The sequence below is a fragment of the Lissotriton helveticus genome, chromosome 3_1 (genome assembly GCF_964261635.1).
Source record: "Lissotriton helveticus chromosome 3_1, aLisHel1.1, whole genome shotgun sequence".
NCBI lineage: Eukaryota > Metazoa > Chordata > Amphibia > Caudata > Salamandridae > Lissotriton > Lissotriton helveticus.
In genome coordinates this window covers 1,260,678,940-1,260,683,824 of record NC_136061.1, presented here as the reverse complement: position 1 = coordinate 1,260,683,824, position 4,885 = coordinate 1,260,678,940, and the positions used below count along the sequence as shown (strand labels likewise).

At 58.9% G+C, this 4,885-nt stretch overlaps 1 non-coding gene across 1 annotated transcript; it reads right to left on the bottom strand.

Annotated features, from left to right (window-relative positions):
* Positions 1 to 996: 996 nt before the first annotated feature.
* On the bottom strand, positions 997 to 1,068 carry TRNAA-CGC (transfer RNA alanine (anticodon CGC)). Its single transcript has one exon. It is a non-coding gene; the product is annotated as a tRNA-Ala (tRNA).
* Between the last annotated feature and the right edge of the window lie 3,817 nt (positions 1,069 to 4,885).

Here is a 4,885-nt window from a genome sequence, read left to right as displayed (position 1 = left end):
ACGCTGATGGTTGTGCTGTGGATCTTCCTCCTGCTGCTTTCCTGCTGGATCTTCGACCATGGACCAGGTAGGGGTTTGGGGCTGTGAGCGCTGGGCTGTTTTGGGGCGCGCTCCTCCCCTTTGGATTCCCCGATGTCGCCATTGCCTCCTTGCCTTGTGGGGGCCCTGGTGACGGCTCCTGCGTGTGCCTCTGGGTCGCGTTGTTCTCCCGACTGCTCTGGGACTGCCGGCTGTCTCGGCGGCGTCTTCCTGGATTTTGCGCGCATGCGCATTGCCCCCTGTTACACCCATCGGCCGTGTTCGGTGCCGGGTGCTGGTGTGGGCGGACGCCCGGGTGGGCTCCGGGCGCTCCGGTGCTTGGAGCGGAGTCGTGCCTGATCCGTGTTTGTACACGGTTGCGCGTTCTGTGCCCAGTAGGCCTTCTGGGAGGAGCACTTGGATTGATAGCTGCGGGAGGTCGGGACGCTGTTCTGGTTCCGCGTCTGACTTCCTTGCCGCATCGGAGAGTTTCCGGCTGGGATGCCCGTCCTGATTTGTGCCTATTGGTGCTGAAAACTCCATTTCCTGCTCGGCGGTGCAGTGTTTCCAGGGTTGTTTGCCCCGCTGGCTGCCGCTGCGGGCTCCCGGTGTCCCCAGGTCCGGACGGGACTCTGACCACTATCCGTGCCGGTGGATACTGGCTGCTTCGCCTGTTCGGTGGGACAGGTTTTCTTTGCCTCCCCATGTAGCGGCTGCTACGGGGATCTTTCTGGCTGAAAAAGTTTTGCCCGATGTCCGTGGGGTTTTTGTTGCTGCCTGGTTCTATGCTCTAATCACCCTAGGACGTTCTTGGAGCTACATGTGATCTGTGGGGAGAACGTGCAGGTCCGGTATGCCGTCTCTTCTGGGATGGCCTTGTTCGCTGTACTTGCACTGTGCCGTGCCGTGTTTTTGTGTTTTGTGCTAAGGTGGCAGGCTGGCCTTCTGGAAAACGCCAAGCTACAGACCAGAGACTCCTGGGGATGCCGGGGATTGAACCCGGGGCCTCAAACATGCGAAGCATGCGCTCTACCACTGAGCTACATCCCCTCCACTAGCCTCTACTGTATATGGAGCAGCTGTTTGTTTCGTTCCCCATTGCAGTGGTCTTTGCTGCGCTTCCTCTACATTTGACTTCTACGTTGCCCGGTGTTCACGTGCGCTGTGGCCTGGACGCTGGTCTTCTGCATCTTGGCGTCCTGGCTTGGCGTCTGGTGGGGGTCTGCTGACGGTAAGTGCTCGGCAGTGTTGTTCTTTCATCGCTTTCCGTTGGAGGAGTCTGTTCCACTGCACTGCGTTCCCTCTCCTGCCCTCTCCTGTTCTACTGGGGTAGTTGCACGGGTGCCTGGAGCTCGGCTTGGAGCGTTGGTCGTGTGCTGCCTCCGTCGTGTGGGGTGGTGTTTCTTTTCCGGTGGGGCCTCCTCCCCTCTCCTGGGATGCCTGGAGGTGTGCTGATGCCCGGTTTGGGCGCCTTCTTCTGGACTCCTGTTGCTTGCTGTTGGGATTTCTGTTTTCTTCGGTTCTTCTTGTCCTTGTTTTCTCCTTTTTGGGATGTGGCTGACTCTTTGCCTTTCTCCGTTCCTGTGGACTCTGCGGTGGCCTGTCTTATGGGTCGTCCTTCCATAGCTGCTGGTCACGTTCTGATGGACGGTGTGGGCGAGTGGGCGGATTCTGCCCTGAAGATGTCTTCTGCTGCTTCTCATCTGGCTGTTCGTTCGGGCGTTTCTGGACTGGCGTCTGTGGCCCGCCTGGAGGATCACATCTCTCGGTCGACGCCTTTGCTTCTGTGGGGGCTTCTGCTGTGTCCTGTAGTTCCTCTGTTGCTACCCGCCGTATCCTGTTTCTGCGGGTTTGGATGTCGGACGCGGCCCGGCGTTCGATGGCTTTGGGGCCGCCTTCCGCTGATGCCTGTCTGTTTGGTGTCTCTCTGGAGGTGTAGCTACACAGGGTCTTCAAGGTGCTCAAGCATTCTTTGTCCTTTCGTGTTCTTCCGCCCAGAGGGGGTTCCTCCTTCTCTGGTGCCTGGACTTTCCGCCTGCCTTCTGGGTTTCGCCGGTCCTCCTTTTGGGCTCAGCGTGGATCTGGCAGGTTTTTCCCCGGAAGTTTCTGGAGGTGTCTCAGTGGGGTGCCGGGTCTGGTCCGCAGCGTCCGGACTATGCCACCCTGGGGCCCGTTCTCGCTGGTGGTCCTCCTCTGGCTGTTAGGTGTCTTCGCGGGCTCCTTCGTGCTTGGCGCCTGACGTCCTCGGGCTGATGGGTGCTGGCTGTTTTGTCACTGGGCTTCCGGTTGGGATTCTTGTCTCCCCCCTCCCCCCCCTTCCGGGGTGGTGGTGTCCCCTTCTCCTCGGTTTGCTTCCCGCCGTCTGGCCTTGTTGGACGGTGTTCGTTCTTTGGTCCGCGTGCTTGTGGTTGTCCCTGTTCCGTAGGAGGTGTGGGGGTTGGGCGTCTACTCCATCTTCTTTGTGGTGCCGAAGTTCAGGGGGGGTCTTCGCCCTTCGGGGTCTGCACTTGTTCGTGCTGGAGTTCCTGTTCGTGATGGTGTCTCTCCGGAAGATTTTCAGCTGATCCAGTCCGGTTGGATGTTCTCCTCTCTGGACCTCCATGTTGCGTGCCTGCACGTCCCGGTGGCTGTGCGGTGTCTACGTTTCCTGCGCTTCTGCCTGCTGGGTCGGCGCTGGCTGTTCTGCGTCCCCCCCTTTGGTCTTCGGTCCGCCCCCGGGTGTTCTCCGTGGTGATGGCTCCCTTGGTGGCCCTTCTCCATCTCCTGGGGGTGTCTGTGTTCCCGTGTTTGGACGTCTGGTTGGTTCGGGATCCGTCCCTGGCGGTCGTGTCTCGCCGCCTTCACTTGTCCATGTCTTCTCTCTGGGGCCACGAGTGTTTGTTCTACTTGCCCATTTGTCTCCTGGTGCCTGCGTCCCGGAGGACCTTCGTCGGGCCAGTGTTCTATTCTGTGTTGGGCTGGTTGTTCCTGTCAGACGCCCGGATTCGTCTCCTGCAGTCTTTGCTGTGGTTGTTGCTGTTGCTTGTCTCGGCTCCCCTTCTTCGGTGGCTGGAGGTTCGGGCCTCTTAGCTGCTTCTGTTTTCACCGTGCCCTGGGCCTGGGTTCGTCTGCGGCCTCTGCTGTGGCTCGTGCAGAGGTGGATCCCCTTTCCTGTCCTGGACTTTGCGGTTCCTGTTCCTGTGTCTCTGGATGTTGTGTCTACTCTCCGGTGGTGGCTGGTCCACTACCGCCTTTCCGTGGGGATGTTGTTTCATCTCCCTCCTCCTCTGGTTGTGGCCACGGATACCTGCACCTCGGGCTTGGGCTACGCTCTGGCCCGTGGGGTGGTGCTGGCGCACTGGCTCCCGTCGGATTCTCGCGGGTCATCCTCCTGGTTGGTGTTGTTTGCAGTACTATGGGGGCTTCGTTATTTCCTCCTTCGTCTGGAGGGTTACCATGTCTTGGTGCGATCGGTCTGCACGGTGACTGTGGCTTCTCTGTGTCTCCTGGGGGGGGGGGGCCCACGGTTCGTCCCTGAGTCTGGTGGCTTGTTCCATCTCGGCATGGGCGGTGCTTCATCTTCTGGCCCTGTCTGCTCCGCACATTGGGGGTGTGGTCAATGTGGTGGCGGACTCCCTGAGTCGGTGGTTTCCCTCGTCTCTGTGCCTGGGTTTGGAGTTCCTCTGCTGCGGGCCTGGCGATGGGGCCTCCTCCCCTCTCCTCTGTGGTCTCCGTCCCTCTTTCTGGACGTGGCCTGCCCGACCTCTTGCTTTTGGTGCTGGAGGCTTCTCGTTGGTGGTCTGCCTTGTCTTCCTATGCGGGGCACTGGTCTTCTTTCTCGAGGTGGTGTTCCTCCTCTGGTTCCCTTGCTGGGCCTTCGGCTGCTGTCCGTGCCTTCCGGATCCCGGTTTCCTTTCTCCCTTCTGCTGGCTTGTTGGGTTTCTGGATTAATTTCGGGGTTGCTCTCTTCTCCTTCTGGTCGCTCTTTGGTGCCCCCATGGGGTTTCTCCTTGGTCTTGGGGAGTTTGCTGTCTTCCCCTTTTTGTCCCTTTGGGATCTGTGGGCCCGTATTTCTGGCCTGGTGGCTTTTCTGTTCTTTCTTTTGGCCTCGCGCGTGCCTTGTCCTTTTCTGGGGCTCGGTCTGGGGTGTTTCGCTCTTCTGTGTCTCTCCCCGTGTCCTTTGGCTTGGCTGGTTTGGCTCCGGCTACTTCCGGGCTATCTTTTGGGTCGCTGGTTTCTGGCGGTCTTTGCTCTTGCCTTTCTTGGTGCTGGTTTGCCCTGTCCGGCGGGTGTCCTGGCGCGTTCCGCTCGGGGCGTGTCTGCCTCCTGGACTGCTTCCCTGGGTGTGTCTCTTGGTGGTTTTGCCGGGCTGGGTTCTGAGACTCGGAATCCACTTTTGTGCGGCACTGCTGGTTGGGTTGTGCCTTTTCTGCCCAGACCGGTTTTTGGTCCTGGAGTGTTGCTGGCTGTGGGGGGTTTTTCCCTCCGCTCTGATTCTGTTTGCTTTTGCAACTTTATCTTGCTGCACTCCTTTGTGTCTGGTCTGTGTTTTGTTGTGTGGTTGCCAAAGGCCTGTTTTGGGCGTTGCTTTGGTATGCCTCATGAGTAATGACTGGGTCGAGGACGAGGGACGTAGAGGTAATGCTACGATTACATATGGTAATCCCCATTACTCTTAGTCCTACTCGTCCTCGACCCAGTCATACGTCCCGCCCGCCCTCCCTTTCCAGGCCTTTGGTGCTTGGTACATCAGGATATGCTTCTGGTGGTGAGGTGTGTTATAGCACCTGACAGGAGGGTGGGTGGAGTCTAAAAGTGTTTCCTGTTTTGTTTCCTGTCGTGTGGAATACCTCATGAGTAATGACTGGGTCGAGGACGAGTAGGACTA